Raw genomic sequence first — 17,459 nt, forward strand, 5'->3', positions numbered from 1 at the left:
AGAGAGAGACAAAAGTAATGTACTGTATAACCATTATACCGTACCCCCTAGTATTCGTGTAATCATTGTCCCACACCCCCTATTACTCACGCTTTGGCAATACTGAAATGTTCTTTTGACATGCCAATAAAGCTGATTTGATTTGAGAGACACAGAGACACACACAGAGACACAGAGAGAGACAGAGATACAGAGACACACACAGAGACACACAGAGAGAAACAGAGACACACAGAGACACAGAGACACAGAGAGAGACAGAGACACAGAGACACACACAGAGACACAGAGACACACAGAGAGAGACAGAGACACACAGAGAGAGACAGAGACACACAGAGAGAGACAGAGACACAGAGAGAGAGAGAGAGACACGGGCCTATTTAGTAAGCGTCGATAAGGCTGCGTCTATAGTATTTCAGACGGAGGGAAGGCACACACGCTGCAATACACTTGCTGAAGCCTGAGCTTTTTTATGGCTTTGCAGGGTATGCTTCGGGCGCGATTTGGGGGCGTGGCAATAAATATTTGGAGGCGTGGCAATAATGTTCCGGCGCGGACGTCACTTCCCTACCTCACATCCCGATCCACCGGCATTTTTTCAGATGCAGCATCTGAAGCACTGTGCAGACAAGAAGAAAAATGCACACAATGCGCACCAGAGATTAAAATATAGTAAATTATTTATTAATAAAACAAGAAATAACCGTGGGGGATCCAACCCCACCTCAGTACATATGCGTCACAGATCCGGGTTCGGTTACAGAGTGACCTGACGTGTCACGACAGGTCACTCTGCGCGTATTCTGACAGGCTGAGACGGCGTTTGCAGGAAGGAATTTATATATACACTATATCTTCATCTCCTTCATAGTAATGACATTAAAAACACATTTATTCACAGAATTAAGTAGTCACTGTGTGGGATTAGTTTAAGATTTATTTATTAGATAATTTATCACTATGTAACACACTTTAAATCACAAATAAATAGGTATCACATTATTGCAATGTATTCAGTTGTAAGATATTAATGTTATTTGTAACACACAGTAGATTAGAAACATCACAATAATTAAGTATTAAATGTAATATTTATTGATCCCTGTAGCACTATTACAATTTGTTGGCATGGTAATCTATAACAGGGGAGCGCAAACTTCTGAAGCTGCGTCCCCCTGCCTGGCCTCCCCCGGTCTTGCGCCCCCTCTCCTACCTGCCAGCACACTCCGGGGTCGAGTGACGTCACATGACCCCGCGGTGTCATTTGATGCCACGTTGCCATGGAGACGTGTCTGAATCCCGGTCAGTGTTACTGTTGCAGAGGCCTCACGTGATCCCCGGCATTTCATTTAAATGCCTTGGGGAGGAGCGCGGGACCTATGCACCCGCCCGCGCACCCCCAGACAAATCTCCCGCCCCCCAGTTCACGCACCGCTAACCTATAACATTATGTGTGTGTAAATATATATATACACATATACACATATACACACACATATATATATGTATATATATATATATTTATATATACATATATATATATCTTCTTCTCTCCGAAGAAGACCGTTTTATATGTATGTATGTATGTGTGTGTGTGTAAATATATATATGTATGTGTGTGTATATATATATATATATATATATATATATATATATATATATATAAACATACGTATGTGTGTATATATATATATGTGTGTGTGTGTGTGTCATACAAGAATCTATTACTGTATTATCTAATATCAGTAACACATGTGATCTATTATGCTATTACCAATTGGACTGTAGGACTATAAAACCATTACGAGTGAGTTGTAGCATTATCCCCTGATGAAATCGGCCGTGTGCTGAAGAAACGCGTAGGTACTTTCTTCTCGTTATTGCCACACTATCCGTCTTGACGCCGGAAGGGAAGTTGGTACGCAGCCAAGACGAGACACCGGAATTACAGAGTGGAATCACAACTGCATACTACAGATTGCCGGAGGACCACACTGCGAGGGGCGCAGCCTATCGAGTTTCCCGGTCATCGTCCAAAGTCTGGAGCTGCGGATTGACCACCGGATTACCACGGAGCCCGAGCTTGTCTCATACAATGCTTTTACCAAATGGGCGTTTGTGAGTTTGTTATTTTTATCTTGTCCAGGAAATGAAATTGTTAAACCAAATTTACACATGGAGCGGGCGCTTTCTCTTCTTTTTGTTTTGTTTAGATATCTATCGAGGAGGTGGTTGTTTCCCCGAAGAGAGCTGCCAGGGCTCCAGAGGACGCCCGAATTGGATCCTTTTATGATTGAGTTATAACATAGCTATTAGAGCTAGGTTTCTGGACTTTTATTGTGTTTAGGCATAGTGTTTATTATTATTTTATTACAGCTACTTTTTAGTAATTGCACTGTTATTAATTCTGGCCACTATTTCTCACTGCCATTATAATCTCTCTCTAGCGACAACCAGATTGCTATATCAGCTATATTATTTATTGGTTATACCAGGGGAGCACAAACTTTTGCAGCTCGCCCCCCTGCCTTCCCTCTGTTGGTGCTCGCGCCCCCCCCCCCTTACCTTTATGCGGCGTTACGTGACCTGCAGCGGCATTTGACGAGGGTGACGTCACATGACCCCGCGGCGTAATTTAACACCGCGTTGCCATGGACACGAGTGACGCCGGCAGAGTCAAGGTAAGTAATAGCATTGCAGAGGCCTCACGTGATCCCCCGGCATTTAATTTTAATGCCTCGAGGAAGTGCGCGGGGCCTCTGCAACCGCCCGCGCCAACCCCCCCCCCAAAAAATTCTCCCCCCCCCCACTTTGCGCACCTCTGGGTTATACCATATATATATATATATATATATATATATATATATATATATATATATATATTGTGACAGAAACCAGGGGATGGTAATAAATTCCGTATATAGGGCTCCCAGGATACTAGACAGTTTCTATCCTGTTTGGCCTGGGAGTGCAGCCTTATAATACATACACTCCATCCCACAGTTTGGCAAGCGCTGGAACTGAGGGATGAGAGATCCAGACCAGAGTTTGTCTGCTGCCTGATTTCTGTCACCTGTCATGCTAATTAGGAATCAGGTATGAAAGACTGATTTCCTGTTTGCTCTGGGCTCCCCACAAGAGCCAGGAGGCTGGAAGGCTGCTGAACTACAGAGGGGAGAAGCCTCTTCCCCAAACAGGTTCAATCTTTCTGTTCATTTGTGTAAGACTGCAAAAGTACCGTGTTTTGATGTTGGAAGTGGAAAAGCCACTTCCAACCCTGAGTCAGGGATATCTAAGTTAAGTTATCGCTCAGGTGAGCAGCTTTTGTTTTGATCTGTTTTCTGTTGTATGCACTGTGGCAGTCTCAGTGCCTGGGACTGAATAAACCAGGCATAGCCTGTTTAAAGGAACAGTACGTGACGCCTCATCATTTAACCTACCCTAAAAGACCGTGTTCTAAACAGTCCCGGACAAACGACGGAGCCCCGGAGTAAGCCGTTTGTCACATATGGTGGAGAATGCGGGCAGAGCACTAGGGGGTCTGCGGGTTGAAGAACTTTGAAAAAAAAAAAAAAAAAAAAAAGTTTTTTCATCCTCTGCAAAGAAGATGGAAGACGTGGTGGGTGCGCTGGTACGCAATGTCGCTGCCCAGAAAGACGTGAATGAAACCCAGCAACAGCTGTTAATAGCCCAGCAAGAAACTAATGCAAACCAGCAGCAGACGAATGCAGCCCAGCAACAGCTGCTAATAGCCCAGCAAGAGATTAATGCCAACCAGCAACAGGCGAATGCCAACCAGCAACAGGCGAATGCAAACCAGCAACAGACGAATGAAGCCCTGCAAAACGCGAATGCAAACCAACAAGAGACAAACCGCTTGCTGAGAGAGGAGCAACAGCGGTTCGCTCAGGGCTTACAGCAGGAACTCGAGATCCTGAGGGGGACTATCAGTAACCTTCCACTGGCAGCGGCAGCCCCAGTTCCGAAAATGACCAGGGCAAGCCACTACCTTCAGAAGATGGGACCCTCGGATGATGTGGAAGCCTATCTTCTCACGTTTGAACGCACGGCACAGAGAGAGGGATGGCCAGAAGCTGAGTGGGCTGGTCTAATCGCACCCTTCCTAAGCGGCGAACCCCAGAAGGCTTACTTTGATCTAGAGCCAGCCGAAGCTAACGTCTATGCAAAATTGAAGTTCGAGATCCTCGCCCGCCTCGGCGTAACCACGGCTGTTCGCGCCCAAAGGTTTCACGCATGGTCCTTCACGATGGATAAAGCCACCCGAAGCTAGATGTATGACCTCATCCACCTCGCCCGGAAGTGGCTACAACCCGAGATCAACTCAGCCAGCCACATCGTGGAACGGTTGGTCATGGACCAGTTCTTGAGGAAACTTCCCTCTGCCTTACGCCGTTGGGTCAGTCGGAGTGACCCCCACAATGCGGATGAGCTTGTGGCCCTCGTAGAAAGGTACAATGCAGCAGAAGAGCACCCGCAACCCACAGTCGTGGAGCAACCCCACTACCCGAGGTTCCAGGACTCTTCCAGAGACGGTAAAAGGGTACCGGGGTTAAGGGGCGCTGAAGAGCGGCGACCACCTTCACGCAGCACCAGCAACAGTGGTTCGCACACTAAGGGCAATAGCCAACATGGGGAGCCGGGAAAAGGCTCTAAGTGGGACACAGACTATGTACCTAAATGTGTAAATTGTCATGAGAGGGGCCACACAGCAAAAATCTGCCCACTAAATGATGAGCCCATGCAATGCAACAGCGTGGAACCTTATTCGCTGTTGTCCCAATGTATGGGCCCTAGCCCAGAGGACCCCTTGAATAACCATCTGTGGGCATTTGTAAAGGTTAATGGTAAGAGGGTTCGGGCACTTCTTGACTCTGGGAGCATGGTCACACTAGTGTCCGAATACCTCTTGCCCATTAAGAAGAAACAGGGAAACAGTTCACAAAGAGTGGCAATTTGTTGTATACATGGGGATAATCATGAATATTCCACTGTTGATGTTTTTTTTGAAACAGAGTTTGGTTCTTTAGATTTCAAGGTGGGTATTGTACCCAAACTGGCACATGATGTGTTAATAGGGACTGACTTTCCCCATTTTCTAAAAATGTGGTCCCCCGCTCAGAATAGCGCCCAGAGTTCAATAGCGGACCATAACGAAGTATTAGAAGAAACAAATCCTTTCCCTTTTTCAGAAATGGAGGTTGACGAGGGCCCAAATAAGAAGGGGGAAAAGGAGGAGTGCTGTAAAATTCCCTTCCCCATCACTACTTTGGTAGGGAATACCCCAAATCAAGATGTTGAGCAGACACTTACCACCCCAGAACCGGATAAGACCCTCGCTGACCTAGAGGTCAGTCCTGGGAGTTTTAAGAAGGCCCAGTGGGAGGACCCCACATTAGCGATAGCAAGGGGAAATATACGGGACCAGAATAGTACTCCTGGCCAACCAGATAGGTCACTTGCTTACCCCTACTTCGAGGTAGAGAACGACCTAGTATATCGGGTTGATAAAAGGAAATCAGTTACAACTAAACAATTGTTGGTATCACGGACATTCCGTAACGTAGTATTACACCTCGCACATAGTCATCCATTGGGGGGACACCTAGGGGTGGAAAAGACAAAAGAAAAGGTTCTCCGAAGCTTCTATTGGCCTGGGGTTCTGGCAGAAATTACGAATTATTGTTCCTCATGCCCAGAATGTCAGATCACCGCCCCGTTCAAGGCGTACCGCAGCCCATTGGTACCCCTTCCCATAATAGAGGTACCATTTGACCGGATTGCTATGGATCTAGTAGGACCCCTAATAAAGTCTGCTAGGGGACATCAGCATATATTGGTAATATTAGATTATGCCACCCGATATCCGGAGGCAGTTCCCCTACGTAGCACCTCAGCTAAAAACATAGCAAAAGAGTTAGTAGTTCTGTTTTCCCGGGTCGGGATTCCTAAAGAGATTCTATCTGACCAGGGAACACCATTTATGTCCCAAGTAACGAAAGAGCTATGTAAACTCCTAAAAATCAAGCATCTCAGAACCTCAGTCTATCATCCACAAACAGATGGTTTAGTGGAAAGGTTCAATAAAACCTTAAAGAGCATGTTACGGCGGGCGGTTGATAAAGATGGGAAAAACTGGGATTGTTTGTTACCGTACCTGTTATTTGCCATTAGGGAAGTTCCCCAATCATCCACAGGCTTCTCCCCGTTTGAACTATTGTATGGCCGACACCCAAGGGGCTTACTGGATATAGCCAAAGAGACTTGGGAACACGAGGTTACCCCTTACAGAAGTGTAATAGAGCATGTTGCCCAGATGCAGGACCGCATTGCTGCAGTCCTACCCATAGTGAGGGAACACATGGAGAAAGCTCAAGAAGCACAGAGGAATACATATAATAAGGGTGCTAGGGTCAGAATTTTTTCTCCAGGTGATAGGGTACTAGTTCTGGTTCCCACCGTGGAGAGTAAATTCCTTGCTAAATGGCATGGGCCATATGAGGTCTTGGAAAGAGTGGGAGAAGTAAATTATAAGGTAAGACAGCCAGGTAGGAGGAAACCTGAGCAAATTTACCATATAAACCTACTCAAGCCCTGGAAAGATAGAGAAGTCTTGTTAACCCTAGTACCCCCAGATCCGTCAGAGAATCAAGAAACTGACCCAGAGGTTAGCATAGCTGAAACCCTGTCTGTTCATCAGAAACGAGAGGTTCAGAATTTAGTGAAAAGAAACAAAGAAATCTTCTCTATACGGCCAGGTAGAACTAGCGTAATTGAACATGACCTAGTCTCTGAACCGGGGGTCCGAGTTAACCTTAAACCGTACCGAATCCCAGAGGCCAAAAGAAAGGCTATAAGTTTAGAGGTTAAAAAAATGCTAAAACTAGGTGTAATTGAGGAATCCCAAAGTGGGTGGAACAGCCCTATAGTCTTAGTCCCAAAGCCAGATGGTACAACAAGGTTTTGTAATGACTACCGGAAACTAAACGCGGTGTCAAAATTTGATACTTATCCTATGCCCAGGGTAGATGAACTTGTAGAGAGACTGGGCAAAGCCCGATATCTCACAACCCTAGACCTAACAAAAGGGTACTGGCAGGTTCCCCTCACAGAAAGGGCAAAAGAAAAGACAGCCTTCTCAACCCCAGACGGCCTCTTTCAGTATAAGGTGTTGCCTTTTGGCTTACATGGAGCTCCCGCCACATTCCAAAGAATGATGGATAAAATTTTAAAACCACATGCTCGGTATGCTGCCGCCTACCTGGATGATGTGGTAATCCATAGTGAAGATTGGCAATCCCACCTTCCAAAGGTCCAAGCTGTGCTTGACGCAGTCCGGTCTGCTGGACTAACTGCTAACCCCGCTAAATGCACTATTGGTCTGGAGGAGGCCAAGTATCTGGGATATTCTATTGGCAGAGGTTTACTCAAACCCCAAACACTCAAAGTGGAGGCGATACAAAATTGGCCAAGGCCAGTTACAAAAAAACAAGTAAGGACCTTTTTGGGGTTAATTGGGTACTATAGAAGGTTTATTCCCAATTTTGCAACTAAGGCAACCCCACTAACTGACCTCACAAAAGCAAGAGGACCGCTAATGGTAAAGTGGTCCCCCGAAACCGAACAGGCCTTTAGAAGCCTGAAAGAAGCTCTCTGTGCCCAACCAGTGTTGGTCACACCTGACTTCTCCAAAGAGTTCGTAGTCCAAACCGACGCATCTGAGGTAGGGCTGGGGGCGGTACTCTCCCAGGAGTCTCAAGGTGAGGAGCACCCCATCCTTTATTTAAGTAGGAAACTAAATCCCCAGGAGAAAAATTACTCCATAGTAGAGAAAGAGTGTCTCGCAATAAAGTGGGCTGTAGAGACGCTCAAATACTACCTGTTGGGGAGAAAATTCCGGTTGGTCACAGATCATGCACCCCTTACCTGGATGTGTCAAAACAGGGAAAAGAATGCTAGAGTGACCAGGTGGTTCCTAAGCCTACAACCCTTTAAATTTTCTGTGGAACACAGGTCAGGGCACAAACATGGCAATGCTGACGGGTTGTCAAGGATGCACTCCCTAATATCCATGGTCGCTCATCCTTCGAGGTCTGAGCTGGGGGGGAGGATATGTGACAGAAACCAGGGGATGGTAATAAATTCCGTATATAGGGCTCCCAGGATACTAGACAGTTTCTATCCTGTTTGGCCTGGGAGTGCAGCCTTATAATACATACACTCCATCCCACAGTTTGGCAAGCGCTGGAACTGAGGGATGAGAGATCCAGACCAGAGTTTGTCTGCTGCCTGATTTCTGTCACCTGTCATGCTAATTAGGAATCAGGTATGAAAGACTGATTTCCTGTTTGCTCTGGGCTCCCCACAAGAGCCAGGAGGCTGGAAGGCTGCTGAACTACAGAGGGGAGAAGCCTCTTCCCCAAACAGGTTCAATCTTTCTGTTCATTTGTGTAAGACTGCAAAAGTACCGTGTTTTGATGTTGGAAGTGGAAAAGCCACTTCCAACCCTGAGTCAGGGATATCTAAGTTAAGTTATCGCTCAGGTGAGCAGCTTTTGTTTTGATCTGTTTTCTGTTGTATGCACTGTGGCAGTCTCAGTGCCTGGGACTGAATAAACCAGGCATAGCCTGTTTAAAGGAACAGTACGTGACGCCTCATCATTTAACCTACCCTAAAAGACCGTGTTCTAAACAGTCCCGGACAAACGACGGAGCCCCGGAGTAAGCCGTTTGTCACAATATATATATATATATACACACACACACATATACACACACACACACGTGTATGTGTGTATAAAACAGACTATATATATACATATAGTATGATATATATATATACATACTATATGTGTATGTATATATATATATATATATATATATAAATATATATATATATGTATATATATATATATATGTATATATATATATATATACAGTAGCGACATACTTTATTAAAGTAAATGCCGGCGGCATGCCGGGATCTACCCCAGCTGCCGCCAGTCAGAAACGCGCGCCGCCGCGTTTCCCCCACGCACCCCCCCTCCACATCGCGCGCAATTACCCCCCCAAAGACACCCCGAACCCGGCTTCTACTCTGCCCCTCTGCTTCCCCGCACCCCCGCTTACCTAGATTTGAACTCCAGGGGTGTCGGGGAAGCCTGGGGAAGCCGGGGAAGACGGGGAAGCCGGGCGCGCTTGTGACCGTGACGTCACAGTGCGCCGCCACGCGCCGCGGCTACCCGCTTCCCAGCCTCATACAGCCAGCGGCATTTGCTCGAATAAGAGCTGCCGCTGCTGTATATATATACGACTATTAAGGTTAAAGATAATGGTGAAATACAGGGTTGCAGACCTGTCTAAGACATGCAAATGAATATACAGGAATATTTACAGTATATATATATATATATATATATGGCCACCAGAATACCAAGAAGTGATCTCCTTGAATACAAACAGAAGGAGACAAGCGACAGGGTTCCTTTGGTGGTCACATATAACCCACACCTAGGAGACCTACGCAAGATCGCCAGGAAACTACAACCCATCCTCCAGGAAGATACAAGACTGCAACAGGTCTTCCCTGAAGCACCCTTATTATCATACAGACAACCCCATAATCTCAAGAATATTATGGTGAGGAGTAAAGTATTCAGCAGTACAACTGAATGCGGGACAAAACCATGCCAGGACCCAAGATGCAAAACCTGCGCAATGCTCTACACAGCGGACACAATACAAATACCACACAAGAATCGGGAATACAAAATCAGAGGAGGGTTCACCTGTTCCTCCAGCAATGTCGTGTACCTCATCATGTGCATGAAATGCCCAGGGGGCTGCTACTACATAGGTGAGACAGGACAGGGGCTAAACAAGAGAATGAACCTGCATCGCCACAGCATCACACGCGGAACAAGAGACAGTCCTGTTGGCGAACATTTCTCTGACTCTGGCCATAAGATGAACGATCTGAGGGTTGCCATACTCAAAGGTAATCTTAAAACCCCGAAAGAGAGACGGTTGCATGAATACAAATTTATGCAACTGTTCGGGACACTTAGCAGTGGCCTAAACAGAGATCGAAATTTTATGAGTCATTACTGACACTAGCGAACTCTCTTCCCATGAGCGCTAAAGGCCATGTCTGTACATACTGTGCTATATGTATGCACACACAGCTGTCTCTCACACATACTAATACTCCTTATTTTTCCATCCATATACACCAATAGGGACCACATAGTATCCACACACACTTTTACTTGTGCTACAAACTCTCACATTTCCACACCCACCCACACCATTTATATCCCTCTCACTCCACACACACTTTGTGTAGAGCACTGTTTATACTGTGGGCTCTCCATTCATTTTTATTCACACTGATACACATACACACTCTTTCTTCACTTGCTTTCAGTTACCCTTTGACACCTCTAGCCATAAAACACATCCACACCGGGGGAAGGAGAAGCACAGATAACATTCCAAGAGACACTGTTTTTAAGTTATCCTTGCTTCATTCATTGTAACATCGCCGGAAGAAGAGATCAGTGTATCTCGAAAGCTCGCACAAATAAAAGCATTTCGTTAGCCACAGAACGGTATCATCTATTTATTTTTTGATTATTGAAGCTCGGCTAACACAGTACTGATACCTCTACATGTATATATATATATATATATATATATATATATATATATATGTGTGTTCAAATAACGGGGGGGAAAAAGGGGGGAAGGTGGGGAAAAAAACCTCGCATCTACTTTTGCAATATTAATGCCACCATAAGCCAATAAATAACTTTACATCAGTAAGAATTGGCGGTGCTCACGGGTTGTAAATAGTATGAGTGAAAAGAGAAAAAAGTAAAACGTGTGGGAGCACTCAGGTATGCAGATTAACATATAGTATTTTATTTATTTGACACAGTGCAAAAAAGGATAAGTAAACAGTACATGATTAAAAACACTTAAAAAAGGCTAGGACCCCTGTCACGGGTACTACCCATAGACACAAGTGGGCAAAACTAGGGAATGACTCAAATTGTCAACCCTTAACATGAAAATGGATAGTGACTCAAGAAACACTTGGATCGGTCAGAATAAATCACAACAGGTTAATGGGTTCACAGGCACCTATACAAAGCTAAAGATAATACGTACTACACACCAATGAAGTGACTAGTCAAAATATAAATGACAATCTTAAACCATCATGAATCTGCTTGAGCATACAATTATGTAACCAATACCAACAGCACAAATTAATCACTTGAAGGAAAAAGGTGGCATGATGGGATGAAGTCACTAGATGTGTAGAGCAATGAAGTGTGTGAATAGCATGTATGGAAAATTGCCTGATGAACACCTATTAGATAACCTTGTGTGTGTTGTCAGTATCCATAATGAAAAAATAGAGTGTCACAGTCCAGAGATTAGTTGCACCAGTGCTGGGTAGCATAGTTACGTGAACATCTGTCAGGGGTCCTGCCTAGCACCCCCACTCCGACGCGTTTCGTCCAGAGACTTAGACTTGGAGTGGGGGTGCGTCGGAGTGGGGGTGCTAGGCAGGACCCCTGACAGATGTTCACGTAACTATGCTACCCAGCACTGGTGCAACTAATCTCTGGACTGTGACACTCTATTTTTTCATTATGGATACTGACAACACACACAAGGTTATCTAATAGGCGTTCATCAGGCAATTTTCCATACATGCTATTCACACACTTCATTGCTCTACACATCTAGTGACTTCATCCCATCATGCCACCTTTTTCCTTCAAGTGATTTATTTGTGCTGTTGGTATTGGTTACATAATTGTATGCTCAAGCAGATTCATGATGGTTTAAGATTGTCATTTATATTTTGACTAGTCACTTCATTGGTGTGTAGTACGTATTATCTTTAGCTTTGTATAGGTGCCTGTGAACCCATTAACCCGTTGTGATTTATTCTGACCTATCCAAGTGTTTCTTGAGTCACTATCCATTTTCATGTTAAGGGTTGACAATTTGAGTCATTCCCTAGTTTTGCCCACTTGTGTCTATGGGTAGTACCCGTGACAGGGGTCCTAGCCTTTTTTAAGTGTTTTTAATCATGTACTGTTTACTTATCCTTTTTTGCACTGTGTCAAATAAATAAAATACTATATGTTAATCTGCATACCTGAGTGCTCCCATACGGGTTACTTTTTTCTCTTTTTACTCATATATATATATATATATATATATATATATATATATTGCGCGCGCGCACACACATATAACGTTTTATCCAACTTTTTCATTTATCATTTGTAGAGAAAATGAACATTGTCGCCAGAAGCGCTATTTTTTCAAAATGTAACATCTCTACTAGTGTAAAATGATACTTCATATAAAGCAGGTTATGGGACCCAGTATAAAATGACTATAATGTCTCTTATCACATCCCAGTATATGGATACTTTCTATTATCACAAGCTGCTAACATGTGACAGGGCTCAGTGTCTGAGCCCAGAATGTGACATACTGAACATTCTCATTCTAAATTTCAAAAAATATTGTGTTGATTTCTGACCTGACTGCCGTGGTTACAGCTCAACCACTCTGTTCTACTGCATGTCACCATTTTCTGCCACAACCAGCTGACGGTGGATCTGCAAGGAGTTCAACGCTCATTGGCATCACATCTGTGGCTTGGTTAACGTATCATTTCTCCAGCTTTTTATTGTATTGTTTTGAAGTAGATTATATTTATTTATTTGAATAGATATTTATTTAGTTTAATAGATATTTATTTAGTTAAATAGATTATATTTGTAAGTTTAATAAGTTATATTTTTTAGTTTAATAAGTTATATTTCTTAGTTTAATAAATTATATTTCTTAGTTTAATAAGATATATTTGTTAGTTTAATAAGTTATATTTGTTAGTTAATAGATTATATTTGTTAGCACAGTAGATTATATTTACTAGTATTTAAGTCTCCCCCTCAGTGCCCCATTAGGACCCGTGGGCATATTTCACATCTTTTCGGAGTCGCTTATTTTTTAGACCCTCGGAGCCGAAACCTAAAGGGGTCAGCTAAGAAACTCCGGATCAAGAGGAGCCGCACAGTTTAAAGACAGAACATTTCCAAGGGAGATGGAGACAATTTGGGTAAGATCTGATTAAAGGACAACCTTTGGGGAAGGAAAGGGTGACGCGGGAGTGTAAGAGGGGGGTGAGAGAGCAAGGTGGTGTGTCAGATTGGGGCAGAGCAAGAGAACGCAAAAATGATGGGGATTTGCTGCACACTAAAAAAAACAATTAGTCATACTTTTACCGGTGCCCCTTAGTCTCAGGGAAGACCGGCATTTCGTCCAATGGATACAATATGATTGATGGAAAAGGGCACACGGATTTGAATAAAAAAAGATAATTTATTGTGCCACAGACTACAATGTTTCGGCTGCTGGCCTTTCTTTACTGGCTTTAGTGGGTTTAGCCACTTTACCTGAGAAAGGCCAGCAGGCTGAAATGTTGTTGTCTATGGCAATGCAAGAGAAAACAGGTTGGGGGGGTGGGTTCTCGCAAGGTCGCCGACCCATGGGTGAGTGTCCCCGGTGGCAACTAGTCCTGGACCCCGGGAAAGCTGTCTGTGGCCCATACAAGCTGAGTAACATGTAGAAAGGACACATGTATGTTCAGAATGAGTTAGCATGGTATTTTGAGAGGCATCATAGCAGGTCAGTGCAAGTCAGTGCAGAGCACTGCAAGGTCAGTCAATATGAGGAAGGGTCCGATGGAGGATCCCAGAATATCTCTTAAAGCAGGGGTGCGCAAATCGAGGGGTGCGACATTTTCTTGGGGAGGAGGGAGGAGGGGCTCGGCGCTTACAGTGGCCCCTCGCTCTTCCCCACAGCATTTAAATTAAATGCCGGAAATCGCACGCAAGGCCTCTGTAAGTTCCCTTTCCTTGTCTCCGGCGGCTTCTGGAGACAGCAACGTGGCGTCACATGATGTGGCATTGCCATAGCAACGTGATATCACATGACGTCGTTATATCAGAACGTCGGAGACAAGGTGGGGAGGGTGGAGGGGGGAGCAGGGGAAAAAGGTTGCGCAACCCTGTCTTAAAGCATTGTCTTGCATACAGATCAGAGGCGAAGAATGGATATGGATATCCGATGTGAAGGAGGAAATAATACTGAGATCACTACCGCTAAGACCGATTCGATGGAAGAAGGTGAGTGATGAAATAGCCGTCACTGTGTAACTCTTCCAATTACCTGCAACTTCATGCAAAGAAATAGCAACGCTTGTTTTTAACGCATTAAGCACCTAATGGGGAATTCAACTGCTGAGAGTTTAAGGGAGTTACTCACCAAACTCAGCGACGTTTCTGTGTCTCTGTGATAACTCCCCCAGGACATACTTGAAAACCAGAGGTAACTCAATGTATTTTTGATAAATAGAAACATGACCTTCTGGGGAGGGGTATATAATGGGTACTGGGCCTGGTGAGGTGGGTATAACGGGTTCTGGGCCTTGTGAGGTGGGTATAACGGGTACTGGGCCTGGGGAGGGGCGTATAGCAGGGTACTGGGCCTTGGGAGGGTTGTATAACTGGGTACTGGGCCTTGGGAGGGTTGTATAACTGGGTACTGAGCCTGGGGAGGTGGGTATAATGGGTATTTGCCCTGTGGAGGGCGGTATAACGTGGTATTGGGGAGGGGGTATAAGTGGCACAGGAGCTCTTGCGATACAGAGTATCACTGTCCCTGGTTACAAACACTTCATGTCTCCTGCAGATCAGGACACGCACGAAGGTGGTGCCCTTTGTGCCACCAGACGACGAGGCGGGCTACGAGGCGGACGACGAGGCATACGATAAAGCGGGCGTCAAGTGGTGCGAAGAGGTGGGCTACAAGGCGGCCGATGAGGCAGACGACGAAGCGGATGTCAAGTCTGGCGACGTGGTGGACGATGGCCTAGGAGAATACGAGAGGTGTGGACGGATCTGCTGCTTCACCTTTTTTAGGCGGAGGAGAAGACCCCGGGAGCAGGTAGCAGAATACGAGAGGTGCGGACAGATCTGCTGTTTCACCTTTTTTAGGCGGAGCAGCAGACCCCGGGAGCAGGTAGCAGAGGAGCCAGGGCGTAGATCCAGGGGTATTCTAGGGGCCATGAGAAGTTGGTTTGACCGCAGGAGAGGCAGATAAGATCAGGAAGGCTGCGGGAGGGGCAGGTACTATAGGGAGATTGGGATATTGGGCGTGAGAGGGTGAGAGAGAACAAGGAGCAGGGCCGGAGCACGGGTTTCATGCGCCCCAGGCGAAACTTAAAATTTGTGCCCCAGTTGTATAAAAAATAATAAGATAAATAAAATAATAAAATAAACAGTGGCGTAGCTATCGGGGCTGCAGGGGGTGCGACCGCACCCCAGCGCGACGCAAAATAAAAATAAAAGGGCGCCAAAATACTGGATAAAAAAAAGAATAATAATTTAAAAAAAAAGATAAATAAATTAGAAATAATAAGAGGAAAAAATAATAATGATTATTAATGCGCCCCTAGGACCTTTGCGCGCTAGGCGACCGCCTAATGGCCGGCCGGCCCTGCGAGGTATGCGGGAGGAAAAGGGGTGAATGGGATAGATATGCAGGGGAATGGGGGAGCAGGTGAGTTATACACAGGGGCACAAGGGCCCCATCACCCGCATCTCTATATACTGAGTGTGCCCCTGTGTATAACAACGCTGATCTGTGCTGTTCCATCTGATCTCACTGCGCAGTGATCCAGGGACCATCCGATCGCCATTTAATGGGGTCAGGAAGGAATTTTTTCCCCCCATTGCACAGCAGGGGTTATGTTTCGCCTTCCTCTGGATCACAGCAACAAACTGCCCTTTGTGCATGAATTATCAGTGAGATCTTTATACACCCTGCATTGGTCTTCACTCCTTTGCTGCCGGAGGGGCCTGCAGTGCATTGCTCTGCGTGTTACTATATCGCTCTGCAATGTGCTGCAGGCCCCTACCAGCAAAGAGATTAATTATTTCAATAAAATACTCTCTTTAATCCAACCTATGTGTAGTGTCTTTTCTATCCGTTGTATCTATTGCTAACAGCTCAGTGATTCTTCCCCAGGTCGCTGCACTAGTGTCACACTGCCAAGCCAGGTGTGAGGGAGATTTATAGGGTCACATATACACTTCTGCCAAAACACGAGTGCAAACAGGAAGCCCCTCTGATCTGTCATATCTTTTATAACACAAAACAGTATCTAAAAAGGTAAAAAGAACATACATGGGATTCTGCTACAAATATCTCTCTAATTACAAACCAATTAGCAAATCATTCAGATTAGAGTCGAGCGAAAAGAAAGGGTTAAGTATCTCATGTACAGTATATGCAGTGTAGGCTGTTCTGCGCATTACATGCAGGGGACAACGTTTAGGGGATATAAGTAATGCTGATCTCAGAGCTGACCGGCTGACCTGCTCTACCGGCTGATCTGCTCTACTGGCTGACCGGCTGACCTGCTCTTCTGGCTGACCGGCTGACCTGCTCTACTGGCTGACAGGCTGACCGGCTCTACCGGCTGACCGGCTTCCCTTCTTCCAGCTAACTGACCTGAATTGTGGCCCCTGTATCTCCCAATTAAACGTTTTATTGGCATATTCTTGTTTGACTCGTTCTATACAGACATTTTCTATACATTCATTGTGGGATTTGATAACATCTGTAAGATCTCTCAGAACATCACATTCTGTACGTTTGTGCTGAATATTTTTCCATTCTCAATTTACTTAGGGGCCTATGCAGAGAGCAGCGCTGGAAATAATTGGAATTGGTAATAAATTGTACCTGTAATGGCGTGATTTTATCTCCATATGCAGAAAGGTCAGAAAACTGCATTTAAAATCATGCTTGATTATGGAGAGTTTCAACCGGCGAGATGCGCGCTGGTGAAACATGTTTGAAAAAAAGCGCGTTTTTTTTTTTTCTTTTCACTCTCGCCGGTGAGCTCCAGTTTCCTGCCAACTTTTGCTGGCGGAGCTAATTGTAGAATTTCTCTCCATTTTAATGGCGCGAACAGCCCCTAGATGGCGATCGTACCTTTCTGCATACGGCCCTTTTCAAAACTGGCGAGATTTTGGTTCTCGCCAGCCGTGCGGCGAGTTCTACTAAAAAAAAATAAAAAAATGGCGCTTTTTACTCAACTCGCCATTTCCAACCTTATTATAGCCATATAGCGCTAAAAAACGCCGAAATTTCCGTTCGCGCTGCTCTCTGCATAGGCCCCTTAATATTAGTTTTTGGCTTCAATTATTTATATCGAGCCCAAAATACCTTTATACAGAATGCTGATCCCTTTATCCCACAAATGCTGCTTCATTAAAGCCCAGGGGTGGCACTTTGTGCATTCTCAAACTTTTAGGCAACATCCCTAATTTCCAA

This window comes from Ascaphus truei, unplaced genomic scaffold, assembly GCF_040206685.1.
Source record: "Ascaphus truei isolate aAscTru1 unplaced genomic scaffold, aAscTru1.hap1 HAP1_SCAFFOLD_712, whole genome shotgun sequence".
Taxonomy (NCBI): Eukaryota; Metazoa; Chordata; class Amphibia; order Anura; family Ascaphidae; genus Ascaphus; species Ascaphus truei.